General features: G+C 36.5%; 1 pseudogene; it reads right to left on the bottom strand.

Annotated features, from left to right (window-relative positions):
• Positions 1 to 880: 880 nt before the first annotated feature.
• Positions 881 to 19,877, bottom strand: part of LOC149231897 (cytochrome P450 76T24 pseudogene) — a 103,687-nt pseudogene continuing 84,690 nt past the window's right edge.

The raw sequence follows: 19,877 nt of genomic DNA, 5'->3' as shown, positions 1-19,877 counted from the left end.
TCTTTATATATAAAAGCAAAAAACCTTTATAAAATCACCAACGAATTAAAAACAAATTTACGTGGGTCCAAATCCTTAATAAAATCTTTTAATGAAAAACCCTTTGTTTTTTTAATATGCACTCTTTTAATAAAAGACTTCAAAAACTTCCCACGCATATAAATCTTCGGAACGTTTGACTTCGAATTTTGAAACTATGTTATCTCTAACGCGTTTCTGTGAGTTTACAATAGGCAGAAGCGCGTTAATCCTGTAACGTTTCAAAAATTCACGTAATTTGCGGTTTTCACTTGACCCTGAAAGCGTACAGAACTGTAGGATGGGTTAATGCTCAAACCACGAAAAAATATATTTTTCTTTTCACACGGATCACTGCAAATCTGTTCTCTTTGGCTCTGTGTAACTTCGCTCTGATACCAATTATTGGAAACGCAGAAGAGACAAAGAATGAATTCACACGTAAAACTGTGTAACATCTCTCTGATACCAATTTGTTGGAAAGACAGAGGACACAAAGCATGAATTCAGGAGATGCTATTATTCTATTGATCACACACAACATGATGCTTACAATGAACCCCGTGAAAGGTATTTATCCTTTTCCAACTAGTTACTTGCCTTGACATGCAACCATACACTAAAGTGGTCTATCACTTGACTCAATACTCAAACAATCAACCACCTTAATTCAACACTCAAACACTATCACTTAACTCTAATTGACTCAATACTCAAACAATCAACAACCTTGATTCAACACTCAACCACTCAGTAAACTGACTCTCTAAACATGTTTAGCCAACTCCACATACAACCACTCAATCACTCAACTAACTCTCTATGTTTAACCAACTCCACATGCAAGAGTAATTATCCTATTTTAACAATCCAGTGGACTGCGGGGCACGGGAATAATTTCTAGTGCCACTGCCTTTGCCATAGTAATTCCAAACTTCTCTGTCATGTCCACTTCTTCTGCACTCATGCCCTTCGCTGGAGCCCACTCGAATGAATGGATGAGAGAAGCCAATACCAGATGAATCATCCGACTCGCCAACGGAAGCCCCGCGCATATTCTCCTTCCTGCTCCGAATGGTATCAACTCGAAGTGTTGTCCCCTGTAATCCACGCTATTCATCTTATCATCGAGAAATCTCTCAGGGACGAATTTAGGTGGTTCATTCCAGATGGCAGGGTCCCTTCCGATTGCCCACATGTTGACGATTACCTGGGTGTGTTTGGGTATCAAGAATCCCTCAATCTCACAATCACTATCTGCTCTGTGTGGAAGGAGCAGAGGAGCTACCGGGTGCAACCTCAAAACTTCTTTTACCACTGCACAAAGATAAGGGAGACGGTCACTATCACTTTCTTCCACCCTTTTATTGCGACCAACTACCTGGTCCAACTCGGCCTGGGCTCGTTTCATTTTCTCCGGATTGCATATGAGTTCTGCCATCGCCCACTCCATGGTCTTCGCAGTAGTGTCGCTTCCCGCCCCAAATATGTCCTGCATCAAGCAATTGGCCATAAGATAAATTACTTTGGCAGTATGAATTCACTAGTAAACTCCGATACTTTAGAATAAGATACTATCTATCATTAAATACGTCAATAGACTTATTGTATGATACCAACAACGGAGAATGGAAATGATTACAGTTAAGTAGACTCTGATGTCGGTGAGAGTAAAATCATCGCCTCTGATATCCAGCAGAGCGTCTAACAGATCCTCAGGACCATCACTCGCGTCCGTCGTTTTGCCTTTTGTGGCGAGGCGGTTCTCTATGAATTTGTCAACAATGCCAAATTCCCTTACCAAATAGAATGCTGTGTTACGTCTCACACCCTGAGGATCCAACCACTGAAGAAAGGGAAAGTAGTATTCACCCCCCATTGCCAAATACTGTCTTTGAACTCTTGGAAAGCTGGAGAATTGGCATGGAACATGTCTTTACCAAAGGCCATCTTGCCTAACATATTAAGAGCGAAGTGGGCCATCATATCTCCGATGTTTACGCTCTTCCCCTCTGTACTTCCCAACAGAATCTGCTTGATTGTTCGGAATACTTCATCTCTTCTCAAATGTTGCAGGGCTTCCAACCTCTTGACGCTGAAGAGCTCTTTATTGGATATGCGTCTGAGCAAACGCCAGTGGGATCCATATTGGGCCCAAATTACTGAGGACTTGTCGTAAGAAAGGCATTGAATTGAATGTATGACCGTCCGGCCCGCAAAAACATGGTCATGGGTTTTGAGAACTTGCTTTGCCATGGCCGGAGAGGAGACTACCACTGTAGTTTTCATTCCGAGAGAGACACACATGAGAGGGCCGTAATTCTGAGCGAGGTGGAAGAGAGCTTCGTGGGGTTTGTTAACCAACTCGAACAGGTTTCCCACAATCGGCCACCCTGGAGGTCCCGGAGGAAGCCTGCGATAAGTCTTCCTCCTCCACACATCAAAGGCAAAGAATATAAAGACGGAGGTGAACCCTGTAACAAAATACCATAACATCCATCCATTATCCATTGAGATTTATTGCAGAGGCGGCTAATTGGCAACCATGGAGAGTTGAGCTAAATAGGACTATAGATAGAGGTAATAGACAAGTATAAATACACGAATGCGAGCCTTTGCCCTAATTGAAACCATCGACTCACGGAAAAAATAAAAAAAAATACATATAGAAATGCATATAAAGGCGTTGTCTATTCAGGCCAGACTTTCACGTAGATTGTGACTTTGTGACTTTTTGGCCGGTGATTTTTTTTTAAGAAATCTGATTGTCGCAGTGTTCAACTAGAGACTATAATTTAGAGGATGGTGATTTTTTGGCAAATATTTTTGTAGTTTATTTGACTGTTACCATGTTTAAATAATTTTTTTATATAAATTCAATACCATCAAAAACTCTCAAATATTTTTGTAGCTTATTTGACTGTTACTATGTTTAAATAATTTTTTTATATAAATTCAATACCATCAAAAACTCAAACGCATCCAAAATTCTGAAGCTTTACAGCTGTGACCCTAACCATGAACAAAACTTGTACAGAATATCACACGGTCTGGTCTTAACCTTTTCACAGTGATGAGGTCATCTACGGAGTTGCGTGAATCGACGTTGAACGGGGAACTAGAAAGGGGATTTATGCCCACCTAGGACTCAAATTATATTGTTCAGGATATGCATGTGCACGTTGGGTTTGAATATTAGTTCTATGAAGTCATTTAGGTATTTCAATACAACGGTCATTCTCTGCATCAGAGTTAGTTGGATTGTATTCGCTTATTTATAAAAATCACTATTGGGAATCGCAAGTGCTCCGGACTGTATTAGGAAATAAACTTCGCCATCAGCTACATTTTAAATAAAATTTGTAGTCCTTGATTTAGATTCTGTGTATACATTTATATTTTCCCAACCATGAATTATTTAATGATTTGGATAATGGGGAAGATTTTGGTTTTCTCAAGAAGTGAAGCATTTTTGGGTGAATTGAAGCATTTGTGTGTGAATGGAGAGTGAAAAATGGTTTAAATAAATATTGTTGTGCTAAATATTAAGTATTTAATAAGTTTTTTTGGTAAGCTTGTATAAAAAGGTTTTTATTAATATATAAATATTTTTATATGGATAGTAAGAGAAGCAGAGATATCGGTTATCAAAACTAGAGTCTTAATATTAACATCAGTTACATCCATACTTTGAAAGTAGAGTTAAAAACCGTATAACTAATAGATGATAATGAAGGACTAGGGCAACTCCATTGCAATGAAGAGACCATGACACGAGATCAGAGCAAGGACACTATATAACAAAATTACAAGATCATTCCAATAGAAGAGTGGTTCCTATAAAGAAAGCTATATGTATGCAATTGGAGATATCAAAAGATCGACTACCATCATTTGTGACAAATTAAAGTACAACACAGTACAATACCAACCACATTGCGACCATCTATTGCATTCACTAAGAAGAGAGATATACCAATGTAGACCTTCAACAAAACTGTAGCATTTTCTAGAAAGACATATTAATTAAGTTGACAAAACCAGGCATTAGAAATCCACTTGTGTCGTATATGATCGTTGGTGAAAGAGGAGATATAGCAAATGGATGAGAAGTAGTAGTCATTTGTGTATTGATTAAAACATGAGGCCTAGTGTTATAGACATTTTTGTGCCTTACAGCTATAAGCATGAAATGTCCATAATTCAAGGGATCCAAAGTCCCTAAAGATGTTACAGCTCCTAAAGGAACAAGGTCAACCAATGACAGCTTCTCCCAAAAGTTCTCCATCAAAACCACTCAGAAACAGTCAATTCAGAATCAATTTAGAAGCTCCACTAGCTGCCTGCGTTGCAAAGCACCCAAATGCACTGGCTAGGTGCGTTGCAACGCACTTGGATACACTACCCAGGTGCGCTGAGCGGGAAATGACAAATGGCAAGCTCATTCAACGCGGTGGAACGACCATGGAAGCTTCCAGAATCTTCTCCGGTGACACTTTCCTCAATGAATTCGACTAGTGATGAGTAAGAGGCTCTCAACCTCCAAGTGGAAGCAAGAACTGACAGAGAGAAGCCACAAGTCAAAACATAAGTTGACTCATCCTCTCTGCTTACATCTATATATGGCTCTCTCATCCCAGAGATCGAGAGGCTGGAATTTTGTACTTTGCAGAGAATTGCTGTTGGTTTGAGATTGAGATTAGTACATTGGGTGATTTATGCTTTGTTGGAGGAGAGGAAGGGATTCCTTTGCTGGGAGGTAGATGCTGGATCGGAACTCACTTGGTTGTATCTCCTCTTGGACTTCCTTATTCTATCAATAAACTATTTGAGTTTCTCCTACATGCTGTGTACCAATGATGTTTTGTTATGCTTACATGTTTAGCTTAATCTGATCTTGAGCTTTTTATGAATGTATATCTATATCTTCGTGTAGTTTCTCTCTCTTGTGATCTTGTAGGAATTCGGTGAAGCTGGGTCGGTGAAGGAGCAAGGAGCTGGGAGCCACTGAAGAGAGGAGCGATTGGATCAACAAACTAGCGGAAGACACAGGTTAGTTACATCCTTCCTCCTCATTTACATTTCATAAAGGAGAAATACTCAATTAGTTTTCCTTGTTTGTTGCTAAGGCACTATCACACCTTAGAGTGCGATAGGGGCATTCCAAATGGATACTTTTCCCAACAACAAATTGGCGACTCCATTGGGGACCGTATCTAGTTAGTTTATTTCTGGTTCTATTGTTGTTCTTCTCATAAACTCAAGAGTGCCGAATCGAAATGAATTTGCCATTTTCAAATGCAAAGTAGAGATCTATTACTCTAGTCCATTCACTGGGCCTGTTTATGATCTGAACAACTGATCCACAAGTGCTCTAACAGCCCTTTGTGATAGATCTTAGTCCTCCTTTAAATCATCCTCCTAATTGTACCTAATTGATAGCTTTTATCCGGCCAAAAACTGTAGATTAAACTGCAAACCGTGACCCAGAACCCAGAGACAATTCTCGTTTCTGCTTCAGCGTAGGCTCTGTGAAGAGGTTCTGCATTTCAACGCAGGTCCCGAGAGGGCTACCTGCGCTGAAGTTCAGTTTCTCTGTGCTGGGGGTGCGCTGATCAACCCTTGCCTTGTGCAGCTGTGGTTCCCTGCTTCCTTTTGCTCAGTTTTGTCTCTGTTTTTGCAGCCTGTTATCAGTGTGTGTACCTATCTGAAACCCCTTTTCTTTGCGCCAATTCCGCCTCAGTTGTATAAAGAAATTGTATTTGTTCTTTGTGTATTTGTTACATCATTTGCACTTTCCCATTACAAAAGTAAACTAGTCATACTGTCGCCCTTAGATCCAGACCTGTCGTAAGTGTCGTTTTGATCTTAGGAGTGAGTTTGTTTGCTGTTCACAGTTGATTACACTTTTACTTTTGTCTTTTGGTTTGAATTTATGCATTTCTAGTGTTGAAACAAGTGTTTACTTCAAAATCATAAAGTGTCATAATCGTCTTTTTTATTTTCGAAAGAGGCTTGTTTGTGTTTTTCACTTGAAATCGAATTCAAATTTGTACAACAGCTTTCTTTTTAGGCATCAATATTAAGAAAGAGAAAACAAATACATGCATATGTGCATTTGCATTTTGACAGTTTGTATGTTGATTTAGGAAAAGTGCATTTACAGTGTGCTCTATGCTCTTTGAGAAAATATTGTGTCTTTCTTTTCCCCTTGTAGCTAGGATTTTCATTGTTGAAAAGATATAAAAGCTTACTTATCATCTTTAGACTGCATTTAGGAGTTGTATCATACATCTCGTGGTGATCCAAAAAGGCAAACTTCTAAGAAAGATCAACCTAAAATAAATTGAATGAACTTAACAACGCTTTGTAACTTAGCGCACAACATAGAGGTCTAGGCTAGAGACGTGTTCCGGCGTCGTAAAACCTGGTGACTGTCAATCTCGCTGATGGTTGGGAGATTCCTCCCGAGAGACGATAAGCGCCAGTACGGATTGTGCTCCCACGTACCGTCGAGTATATATTGGGAGACCCCTATAGGTATAAAACCTTTATCCATAGGAAGCCGTGTCGGCCGCCCTATTGATCGTAACGCACTGAACACAGCATTCGGGAAGATTGACCGCCCGTACCCTAAAAAGTATTCTGCGGTTTTGCGAAAAGTTTGCCACACCCTCTACCTAGATCTCCAGAGCAGTTCCTTTTGGCCTTTTTCAGACTCTATAACGAAAAAGTCCATCCGAGCATTTGTCACTTCAGGCTCATTAAAACATCGAAGGCGACTAGAGTCATCTTTTGCTTTTTCTCGACTCTTTAAAATTGAAAAAGCAAGTTGTGTCCAAGCGTCGTTAAAATTTATTTTAAACGGAATAATCATACCCTTGTTCCTGCGTTGATCTTTAGGTTGAGAAAATGGAGCCTACCAACCAAGGAATTCCCCTTGGTGGAAATCCTAGTCCCTTCTCCTCTTGGGGAGATGTTGGTGCGCCCCATATGGCCACATTATCACTTCCAGGACTGACAATTGGCTTGCCGGTCTGGCTCTTCTTAGCCATTTTCGTTCAGAACACCACTATTCCTGAACAGTCGAATCAGTAGTTAGACTCGTCCAGAGTTACCCACCAACCTTCCACTTCCTCTAATTCTTCTTCTCTCCCTTCCTCTTTGCTTGACGGGACTGGTAGAGATAAAAGCCAAGTTCCTAAGGAGAAGAAGGAAAAGAAGAAGAAAGAGAAGAATAAGAGGGAGCCAAAAGCGACTGGGGGCAAACAAGTGTCGTCTAACAAAAATCCACACACAGCACTGACTAGGCCTAAATCGCCATGTGTCATATGCAAGGGAGACCACTTCCACAGAGATTGTCCCTGCATCCCTCGGATACTAAGGGACTGTTCTCCCCGTTTGCACAATCCGATGGCATCAACCTCTGATAGCCATGTTGAATGCACACCATCAACTAGCGAAATTGAAGTCCCTGGACAAAAAGGGAGAGCTAGATTTCCCTGTAGACTGTGCGAAGGCAACCACGCTATCCACCGTTGTCCCTTCTTAGACGAAGCTAAAATAGTTTTGGATGATCGTCCGGTTTCACCGTTACGACTTCCTCCTGGATATAAAAAACTCTTGTCAAGTCCTTCGTTAGTTGAGAATCCAGCTGGCCCGCTCAAGTGGTCAGCTGAAGTGCCGGTCATTGAAGATGAACCAGCTGAATCCATACTCGACGAAAGTCAAAAGGTCGAGGCGACAGTTGACCCGGTCTTGCCTTCAAAGGATTTATCTTCGAATGACACAGTCACTGAAGAGGATAAATATGACACCATCCAAATTCTCTTCATCAACACAGACTGCGATGAGCACGGGGGCAATCCACCCATTCCTTTATCGCAGGAAGGAAGTTTGTCAGAGCGATACCCGGCCGTCTACTCGGTCCCACCACCAAGCAACCTAGTTGTCTCCTTCGACTGGAACCAACTAGGCAGACCCCGTTTGCCAGCAAGCATACCATTCAGAATTATCGTCCAAATATACAGAATGGTCATGGCTGGCACCATCATTAATGAGGGGGCATCTGTGAGTATCCTTTCCTCTATTGCTTGGAAAGCGCTTGGTTCGCCAGCGCTTTTGCCTGAAATGAGAAATCTGACAGGCTTTGATAAAGGAACCAGTCGACCTTTAGGGATCCTCTCCAATGTGCCTATCACATTGAAAGGGAAGACCATTCAAATGAACGTGATGGTCGTTCAAGGACCCTTGGATTACAACCTACTCCTTGGACGAGACTATATATATTGCATGGGAGCCATCGTCTCCTCACTCTTTAGAGTAATGTGTTTCCGCACGAAGGAAGAGTGGTCAAGCTCGTGGACCAGCTTTCATTTCCCGGATCACGCATTGCAAATAGTCATATACCATCCCTAAATGGTCTCTTCACACAAGAAATGTCTCAACCCACGGTCCGTCCTCCCAATGAGCGCGAGTGATTCGGAAGGATATGACTGGAACCCAGGGGGCATGCATCTTGGTCTGCTTCGGCAGGAAAACTTCGAGTATAGGGTAGGTTTCCGCGGGAGAATATGACTAGTCTGTACCCCGTCCGTCTTGGAAGAGGGGTTATTCTAGAATAAGATTCTTTTGTCAAAGTTATGTGTTTGGCGCTCGTTGTCACTCACCTTTGTCTATCTCGGTAGACATCACTGAAGAAATGTTTTGTTTGAAAGATTAATAAAACAATCTTTGGTAACCTAAAAGAGGTAGGCCTCTCCCGGTTAAACAAATGTTTTTCCTACAAATTGAGGGGTAACCTTGAAACTCTACTTTATACTTGGAGGCATGCAAACCTTTTGGAGTGCAAGCAAGGGGCGGCTATTTATTTTTTTAAATTTTTAAGTCCTCCATTTAAACCTGTAGGTCTAACCCTTTAAACTCGTAGGATTAGTCGTTTCCGAACTTGCATAACGAAAGGATGCGGGGCATAGCTTTGTAAGGCGCAAGCTCCATAAAAAATGGAATCTTACATGAGACATTCTTATCATATGACTGGATTATCGAGCCGTTTTAGCGCATAGTTCATGCTCGTTAAAAAATAAACATAAAATCGAGCAAGTGTTTCAACCCGCGTTTAAGCTCATTAAAAAATGAACTATCCTTCGGTAAATAACCACCGTGAATGTAAAATTATCAGCCATTAAAGCCTTGGTCGTGTTTGCACCGTCACCTCCACTTTTCCATTGGCCGATCGTTCACCTCCATATGATTGTTTACCCATTTTGAGGAACAGCTGCGAAGAGTGATTTCACTAGCCATCCTTGTGACACTGCCGTGCTTGGAAAATTCCAACCCGTACCTGGAATCAGCTGCTACCCATTTCATCACTCGTTCCTTAAAAAACGAGTCTTCTTTAAGCTCTTTTCATCTGACTCGTAAAATATGAAAAGATTGCCGAGTTTTGGCCTTCCAGCTCGTTAAAGCGACCGGAAGAGCTATCCCTCCTCTAGATTTTAATCTTTTTGGACCTGAGGGATTATTGCACAAAAAGATCGAGCGCTTGTTTTGTTCGGCTCGTTAAAACTATCGAAAATTCATCCCTTCTGTATTGTTTTATACTTTTTCGGACTTAAGGGATTAGATGACGAAAAAGGACTTCCGGAGTTAACTTTACGTTCCTTTTCAGACTCTCTAAAAATGAAAAGGACCGAGTTATCTTTGTCGTTAGACTCGTTAAAAACATTAATAGCGACAAACTTATCTTTAGACGAGAACGAGTTTCACTATCGCTAGGCTCGTTAAAACATAACGATCGGTTTGCCCGAAGGGAAAATTATAGAACAAGCATATGTTATCCTCCTCAAGCTTGACAAAAATAAAGAGGTACTGGTCAGCAATGACTGGGGAAAAATTGGGAAGAAACTCAAAGAACCTTTATTGGTAGCAAGTCGCTCTTGAACATGACACTTACACTCCATGCCTGAGTCGGGTTGGGTTGTTTCATTCACCGGTCACATCACCATGGTCTCGCCATACCATCCACCTTTGGGGTAAATGCTACCGATCCATCACACAAGTGTCGCCGATATGTTCAAGAGAAGTCAACCGTGTCCCATCCACTACCATACATTATCCTTCATTCTTTCATGACCGCCACCCTGAACCATATATCATCAGATCGTTTTCACCTCCATCAAAATCATTTTCTCCGTTCCGTGTCACTGATGTGGGATACATCAAGGCCCTCCTTTGACGGATCGCTTCTTGTCGACATCAGCCCATTATCCAGGAAGTTGATATAGGAACACCCCCTTCAGTACTTTGAAGCTTGCATGCCTCAATGGCAAGTTTCTCACTTCCGGCGACAGGCATACATCAATGACCTTCGACCGAAAGATTTTGCGTGGTGTTCGACGCCAAGTCCTTTATTCACACCACGTGAATTGTACTGCAGTACCTTGAGGGTCATTATCATTATCGGTGATTCCTCTCGCGCTTGTTAACAGTTTACATCATTGACTGGTAATCAAGCGATGTCTTTCCATGTTCGACTTCAAAACATTTCTCACATGGATCGACTTGTACTTAGAGTGAAGATCGGACGAGATTGAAGACCCCGGATCTAGTTTCATCCATCCAGGCTGCGATATATATTCAGGAAAAATAAAGACATTGACATGTACAACATTGCAGCACAGACAATCATCCTACCAAAGGGATGATGATTTCAGCAGAATCATCAGTCTACCATCCGACAATTGTCTGTCCTATGCACATAAAAATGAATTTATAAAGCTGAGCATGGGAATGCGTGCCTCAGCTAGATCATGAAAACAAAATGAAAAATAATGTATTGTATTGTATCTTATTACAGGTCTCCTCCCAACATTGAATGAACTTCGCATCCTCCTAATAAAGCATTTCACCCGATAAACGGCCTCATACTTTAGGGGGCAACTGTTATAGACATTTTTGTGCCTTACAGCTATAAGCATGAAATGTCCATAATTCAAGGGATCCAAAGTCCCTAAAGATGTTGTTACAGCTCCTAAAGGAACAAGGTCAACCAATGACAGCTTCTCCCAGAAGTTCTCCACCAAAAACCACTCAGAAACAGTCAATTCAGGATCAATTCAGAAGCTCCACTAGCTGCCTGCATTGCAAAGCACCCAAATGCACTGGCTAGGTGCATTGCAACGCACTTGGATACACTACCCAGGTGCGCTGAGCGGGAAATGACAAATGGCAAGCTCATTCAACGAGGTGGAAAGACCATGGAAGCTTCCAGAATCTTCTCCAGTGACACTTGCCTCAATGAATTCGACTAGTGATGAGTAAGAGGCTCTCAACCTCCAAGTGGAAGCAAGAACTGACAGAGAGAAGCCACAAGTCAAAACATAAGCTGACTCATCCTCTCTGCTTACATCTATATATGGGTCTCTCATCCCAGAGATCCAGAGACTGGAATTTTGTACTTTGCAGAGAATTGTTGTTGGTTTGAGATTGAGATTAGTACATTGGGTGCTTTATGCTTTGTTAGAGGAGAGGAAGGGATTCCTTTGCTGGGAGTTAGATGGTGGATCGAAACTCACTTGGTTGTATCTCCTCTTGGACTTTCTCATTCTATCAATAAACTATTTGAGTTTCTCCTACATGATGTGTACCAATGATGTTTTGTTATGCTTACATGTTTAGCTTAATCTGATCTTGAGCTTTTTATGAATGTATATCTATATCTTCGTGTAGTTTCTCTCTCTTGTGATCTTGCAGGAATTCGGTGAAGCTGGGCCGGTGAAGGAGCAAGGAGCTGGGAGCCACTGAAGAGAGGAGCGATTGGATCAACAAACTAGCGGAAGACATAGGTTAGTTACATCCTTCCTCCTCATTTACATTTCATAAAGGAGAAATACTCAATTAGTTTTCCTTGTTTGTTGCTAAGGCACTATCACACCCTAGAGTGGGATAGGGGCATTCCGAATGGATACTTTTCCCAACAACACCTAGTGAATTCCTCAGATTCCGAGTCTAAAACAACATATTTCTCCACTCTTCGCGGACATTAAACCATATCATCAAGGAAAAAACAAACATGCATGAGCATTCTCTTCATATCTTCTTGACCTGCGAAATTCTTGCAGCTATCCACGTGCTTATCATGTAGGACCGAGTTAAAGAGTGTGTCCATTTGTTGGTGGACTGCAAGAGAGTATAACAAATGCAATCTCCTCTCCCTAAATTTCCCTAGATTAGGAATCCTTTTGAGATATGTGACCCCCACTTTGGAATCTGATAAGTAAAGCTTATCACCAAACTCTCTCGACTCAAGATGTCAGATTTCCTTTCATACCTCTGAGGGACCGAGTCGAAACAAGATGCTACTGAATTCCATTCAAATAATTATCAATGAGAAATTGAACTACTTGCGCCCCCTCATCGACTTTCCATTCTCTGTTGAGGAGGCATTGTCACAAAAGGGAGCAAAGAAACCACATCAATTTGACCACTATAATGACAAACATGACAATACCCTAAAAGTTGGATTGTCACCCTAAACCAACATACCACGCGGTCTATTTTCAGAAGTTGGTAAGGTGCTTTCAAATGAGGTATTTGAACATCACCAACTACTTCGATGAGAGAAAAACATCCAATTTTAAACCAACAATGACGGTGAGAGTAGAAACTGAGGTTTTTAGACCGAGAGAAAATCAATGACGTATTATCATCAACACATCACAACTAAAGTCCATAGATAGTAAATATGGAGCGAGTGGAAAGACACACTTCTTACCAATGCTTTTGTGGACCAAAACCAAAAATTAGAAACCAATGTGGACCATAAAACACATTACGAGACCAAAAGGGACCAAAGTCTAAAACATTACATATTAAAATCACCAATTGCTTTATTACCCAACGAGAGATGAAAATTCCCTAAAAACCATATGGAGAAACTTCCCGGATACCATACTACACAAACGAGAACAAGACAATTAAAGGAGATACCTAGAGAGTCAGTCCCTTGAAGTGCCGAAGTAGGAAGGACCACAACTAGTTCAAACACTGAACTTATTGCAATGTTGTGTAGAAATAAGACGAAGAACATTGACCCCCTTCGAAAGTCCAAGACTTAAGATTATAAAAAACACAATTCCACTGTCCTTAGAAAGAAGAGAACATCCCAACTTTCTAAAAGATGAGAACATGCAACCCCGACATCTGATGTAGAGCATGATAAAGGAAAAGGAGCGGGTAGGTAAAGATTTCTCCTCCCCACCACTTTCGATCTCCTCATACCATCACCGTTCAAAGAAAAACACTATAGAAGAAGTATAGTTAAGAATGATGTGAGGAAAGAAAACTATTTATAAACTGTAGCAATGCGAGAGAAAAACTAGTGTTATTCTTGGCACACTTATTAAGAAAAACATTCCTCTTATTAAGAAAAATATTTTTAAAAATGTTACATATCTCTCTATATATATTATTTTTGTTATTAATATTTAAAATGTTATATGGCAACTTCATATTAAAAATGAAATAATTACAAATCTCCCTAGAAACCTATTAATAGAATAATATTTCTATCCCTTTATATATAAAATCTATATTAAATTTTTTTCCCTCTCAAACATACATACATATATATATATATATATATATATATATATATATATATATATATATATATATATATATTTCTTTTGTTTTATATAATATATGCATAGTTAACGTTGAAATATTTTATTTATGATTCACTTTCTACATATTAAAATGTTAATACATGTCCAATCATATTTAAAAAAAGAAGCATATACATGTCATATGAATGAAAAATTAATGTATAGACCAAAAAAAATCTATTTAATAGAAAAGGATCTCTCTCTATATATATATATGTATGTTACATGTCAAATGAGTAAAAAGTCAATGGATTAAAAAGAACTCTTCCTCTCTTATATATATATATATATATATATATATATATATATATATAGATATATATTACCTAGTAAAATATATATGTTTATTTTGTTTTGTATTGTATAGTATATACATAGTAGACATTGAAATATTTATGAATTATTCACACACTACACATTAAAATGTTAATAATGGTCCCAATTATATTTGAAAGTACAAAATATACATCCATAAAACACTCTCTATATATAATATTATTTTTGTTATAAATACTTTTTAAATGTTACATGCTTATTTATTTTCCGCATATCTATATATATATATATATATGTCATTCAACTCTATATTAAAAAATAATGAATTACAAATCTTCCTATCATATATATATATATATATATATATATATATATATATATATATATATATATATATATATATATATATATCTTTTGTTTTATATAGTATATACATAGTTGAGATTGAAATATTTTATTTATGATTCACATCATTCATTAAAATGTCAATACATGTCTTAATCATATTTGGAAATAGAAAACATATATCCTCAAAATTCTTAATTTTATTATAAATATTTTTTAAAAGGTTATATATATAATTATTGTTATTAATATTTAAAATGTTATATCTGAATTCCATATTAAAAAATGAATGATTACAAATTGTGTTAAAGAACATATTAATGGAATAAAAATTCTTTCTTGATAGAATTTATTTATAGTATCTTCATGCCAAGTCTCATCATTTCCCAGTTCAGAATTTGGGTGTCCTCAACACGCTAGCTACTTGTGCATTGAGAATCTCTCATGAAAACCACCTTTATAATGAGAAAGCCCATCTCCTTAATGGTTTTTTTAATAATGAATATAGTAGGCACCAAGGCCTTAAAGATTTCCTAAAAGCAAGCAGAGTTCCCAAGGTTAAGAAGGACCATATAGATCGTGTCTCAGGGGTGCATCTCCCTTTCATCCAAGGGACCACTGACAAGATTGCAAGGATCCTAAGGAAGCACAATGTTCCATCGACCTTTAGACCCCTTAACACCATTCAGAGCTCCTTAAGTTCTGTAAAAGACCCTATTGACCCCAAGGATATGAAAGGTGTTTATTTTATTCCTTGTTCTTGTGGGACCCCCTACGTTGGTGAAATTGGGCGCTCTATCAATCAAAGGATTCATGATCATGCAACATATATCAAACATATGAGAACCCGGTCTTCAATCGTGGCAAAACACGTGGAAAATACCAAGCATCATATTTTTATTGAGGAGGCTCGGGTCATTGCTAGGATTGCTCCTTTTCATCACTGGAAGTTTAGGGAGGCCATTGAAATTGAAAGGAGGCACAGTAATCTCAACAGAGATGACGGATGGAAAGTCAGTAGTTGTTGGATTCCTGCCCTTTCTTTTTAAGGCCCCCTGTTTTTCTTTTTTTTTGTTTTGATTTCATCTCCTCGTCTCTTGAATTATTTTGGTTTCCTCATTGTTTTCTTTTCTATTTTAGTGATTTTTTTTCCTTTTTTATTATTCTTAATTCTATATATATAATGATAATAATATTATTATTATTAAATCCTGTCGTATCATTAATTTAAGTTTAAAATTTAATAGATAAAAAGAGAAGACATAGTAATTATAATAAATTTTGATGAAGACATAGTAAAGAAGGTATTTGGGTATTTATTAGCATATTTGTTTAGTTCATTATATAAACAAAGGGTTAAATAATATACATACTTATATAAAAATTATGGTATTTTTAGTATCCTACTTTCTATTTATTCATAGTTTATTTATTTTAATTATAAACACGTTTATTTAAGTTTTATAAATAAACTAATTCATAAATATATAATAAAATGAACTATAATATTTATGTTTGGTCTATTAGTTCTTATTTAATAAAACTCGGTACTTATAATAAACATAGTATATTACATATATAATTAGTTAGTTACCCTAATATATTCATAATTTTATATATTTTATTAATGATTTAACTAATAAACTAATTAATTTATCAATTAATAATTATTTATTTCTAATTCTTGGTTCATTTAAAGGCAGCCCATTTTGGTCTAGTGAAATGGAATCATTTCTGTTGGTTAAATATAGTTGTTTCTTTCTAGCTGTTTGAACGGTTAGTCTCTCTATTTAACTCAATTCCATGATCTGTTTCTTTATCTTGTCCTGACAATGAACCACACTTGCTTATGGATCACAAAAGACTTAATTCAATAATTCAATAATTATTAATCTTTTTAAATGGTTTTTTTCCCAAGTAAAAATCATATTTTCCATTAAGAAAATTAAAATTACATGTTGAAGATGCTAAAAACACATATCAAAAGAACTAGCGCATAAATAATCACACTAGAAGCCTGAGCCTAAAAGTATATGATATAGTCATAGCATAATACCAAAAACATCAAAACTACTAATTTTTAGGGCTTTTTAAACAACCAAATATATAGAGACAAAACTGATTCTTGTAGCTGCCATAATTGGTACATAAAAATATTAAAAATGGATCAAATATAACATCATAAAAGAAATATGCTGCAAATTTACTCTCGAGCTCCATCATTCTGGATACCATCTATAAATGGTATTTGTTAATACTCATAATGTTCAATGAGCTCCATCATTCTGGATGCCATCTATAAATGGTCTATGGTAATACTCATAATGTTCAACCTACTCTGTGATCTGTCATCTGCCCCAAGCTTGTTGCCTGCCTGCCTTGGAAAGCTCATCAGATATTGTGTTTCTCTCCCTATAATTATGTTGACATGTGATGTGATTAAAATTCTTTTTTATAATTAAAACTTCCTCAAGGATGGGCTTCAGTGTGTGCATGTGACATACATAATTTTCATTAAACCAATTAATAACCACAAATATTTTATAAATATTATATATTAGTTTGGAATAAATTATACATATGACTTATAATGAAGTGTTAAAACATACATTTTTTAATTTAATTTTATTTTTTATCTATTTATATAAAATTGATATAAAACTATGTTATTTAACATGAACATTAAGATATTTTATTTGTATTTTTTTGTTATTAGTATATTTTAATTTTAACTATTACATGCAAACTAAACATAAAATGGATTGTATATCATGTAATATCAATTATATTGTTTTTACATGGTGTTTGCAAACTCCATATTAAATAGTGAAAGAATTACATATCTCTTTAATATTACAAAGTAAATTATATTTTTTTCTTTTTAATTTCAATTACTTTATATCTATATAAAGTGGATATAAATTAAGGTGGGAATTGAAGTATTTGTGAGTGACATTGAGTTATTACTTCTTCTTCTTCTTTTCTAATTTGTTGTTGTAACCATTATTTTACTATTTTTAAATGTAACATTACATGACCATATCTCCCTCATACTAGGTTTTAAAACACCTCTCAACCGAATTAGTCTAGATCCATCTTAACTCTAAATTTATAAGTAGCTAGAGAGATCAAATCTGTAGAGGTGCAAACCTCATTTTGAGTAGAAAACTTGAATCTTGATTAAGAGTTAAGTTGAATCTAGGCTAGTGTTAAAAAATGTGCATATTCTATACTTTCTAAATTTGAATATATAATTAATAAAAAAACAAATATTCTTACCTATTAAACCTAAATTTGAATATATAAATGGATAAAAAACAAATATTCTTACCTTTTAAACCTAAATTGGAATTTATAATTAATAAAAATTAAATATTGTTACCCATTAAACCTAAATATATATAACCAACCTAGATCCATCTTAATATTTTTACGGATTAAACCTAAATTTATCTAACCAGCCTAGATCCATCTTAACTCCAGAGAAAATATTTTTTTGAGTGAAAAAATTGAGGAATGTTTTAGACCTCCAGATATCTGACCCCTCTCAATGCTTCATCTCAAGTTAAGATGGGTGTAGGCTAATTTATATGTATATTTAGGTTTAATGGGTAAGAATATGTATTTTTCATTACTTCTAAATTCTTTTCTTTGGTAAAATTTTTTATTACGTAATGTGAGTCTTGAGATGATTGACATGCCTTAGGGAATCTAAGCTATTAGAATCACTCAAGGATTGCAATCGGCCTTGGCCGCATCAACCCTTAGCATGGGTGGATTATTTCCCAAGCGGTTTCGAACTAGTGACCTTTTCACCATGGAGTGCCTTTAACAGAATTCCTTGCAACATCTATGCCTTGTGAGCCATTATGAATTCAACTTTAGAAAGTATAGAATATGCACATTTTCTTAACATAATTAAATAGTTAAAATATGTTCATGCCTGAATTTAATGTGTAACTTAACTTTAATTGTGTTGAGAGGTGCGCCATCCTATGGAAGAAATGTTGTAATGTAATGTTATGTAAACATTTTAACTCGGTCAAATTGCATAAAAATTAAAATTAAAATTAAAAAAAAAAATTAATATATAAATATATGATGAAATTACTTATTTTATATACATATTTTCAAATATTATATTAAATTAATTTATATTAAAATTAATATCACAATAGGATGGATATTATTCATTTCTTAATAAAATGTATTTGATTATTACTGTGTGCCTCACCAAGGACTATAACACTCACCTCATTGTCAAATTCCGTTGAATTTCAATTATTTTATTGAGCTTTTGTAACTTTAACCAAACTTTTCTAGAAAATGTTGAATATTCCTATTTTTGCATAAATTCAAAAATAATTTTCTAATTTATAAAAATATTATTTCTAGTTTTCCATTGGATGAGCGAGCCTTGATGTGTCCGTTGAATTTCAATTATTTTTTTGAGCTTTTGTAACTTTAACCAAAGTTTTCTAGAAAATGTTGAATATTCCCATTTTTGCATAAATTCAAAAATAATTTTCTAATTTATAAAAATATTATTTCTAATTTTCCATTGGATGAGAGAGCCTTGATGTGACATAATTCCCCTCGTGGAGGGTGTTTTATTTTTGGTATTGGTTAGTTCCTAACAAATATTTTTAAAATAAAAAAGGCTACTTTTGTGAGTTACCAATCCATTAGTCAGTGCTTTGATACTAACATTATTATGCCTCACACTACTAGTGCTCTACCCAATGATGCCAAAACTATTTGTGTTGTAGGTCACTTATGTAACTGAGGGTATGTGTGTGTGGGGGCCACGAGGTAGGGCTGGTGAACACATATACAAAGGAATTTTCCATTGTGTGGAGTATGAAAGTGCAAGTGATGGTAAATAATGGTGGCAAAGTGTAATTAAAATTAAAATAAAAAATCTAGAGCCATTGTGAGAAATGCGGAGGTGCAGAGGAAGCTTTCATTGTGTTTCCTATGGCACCTGCACACTGCCACATGAATTCATAAACCTTTCACAAATTTGGTAAATCACAATTTTTTTGAACCAGGAACATTGCATTTGGCACCCTTACGATGCTCTCTCATTGAATTGTTAAAAGAATAAATACTGTGATATTCTTCCTACTTATTGTTTGAATTCGATAAGCCATCTCAAATATGAATGGAAATATATTGTTGTTCATGATGGGGAGAATATCCCATTTCTCATGTGGAGTTGCAGAGGTGCTTCTCTACACTTCTTCGCACTCATCGTCCTTGTAACTTGAATTGTATGAAAATGTGTGATCACTTTGCACCATGATCTTTAAACGAGAGGGAATATCAGACATATTGACTTGGATTAGATGTTTATATAATTGTTTTTTAAATTGTGCTAAAAGGTGTAATGAGTTATAATGAATGAGCTTTGAGGACGATTTTTCTTTACTTTCGCACACCACACTTGACGTCTTTGTTGGGGAGAAATATAAAATAATATATACTTATTTTTGGTCTTTATTGTTGGGTCTCTCAGTTATGCTCTTAAATTATACAAATAAGACCAAAATAGCTTTTATCGGGGAGGGT

Source organism: Pinus tabuliformis, chromosome J (assembly GCF_031772625.1).
Source record: "Pinus tabuliformis cultivar Carrire ecotype Pingquan chromosome J, CPIR1, whole genome shotgun sequence".
Lineage (NCBI taxonomy): Eukaryota > Viridiplantae > Streptophyta > Pinopsida > Pinales > Pinaceae > Pinus > Pinus tabuliformis.
This window is presented reverse-complemented; position numbering and strand designations above follow the sequence as displayed.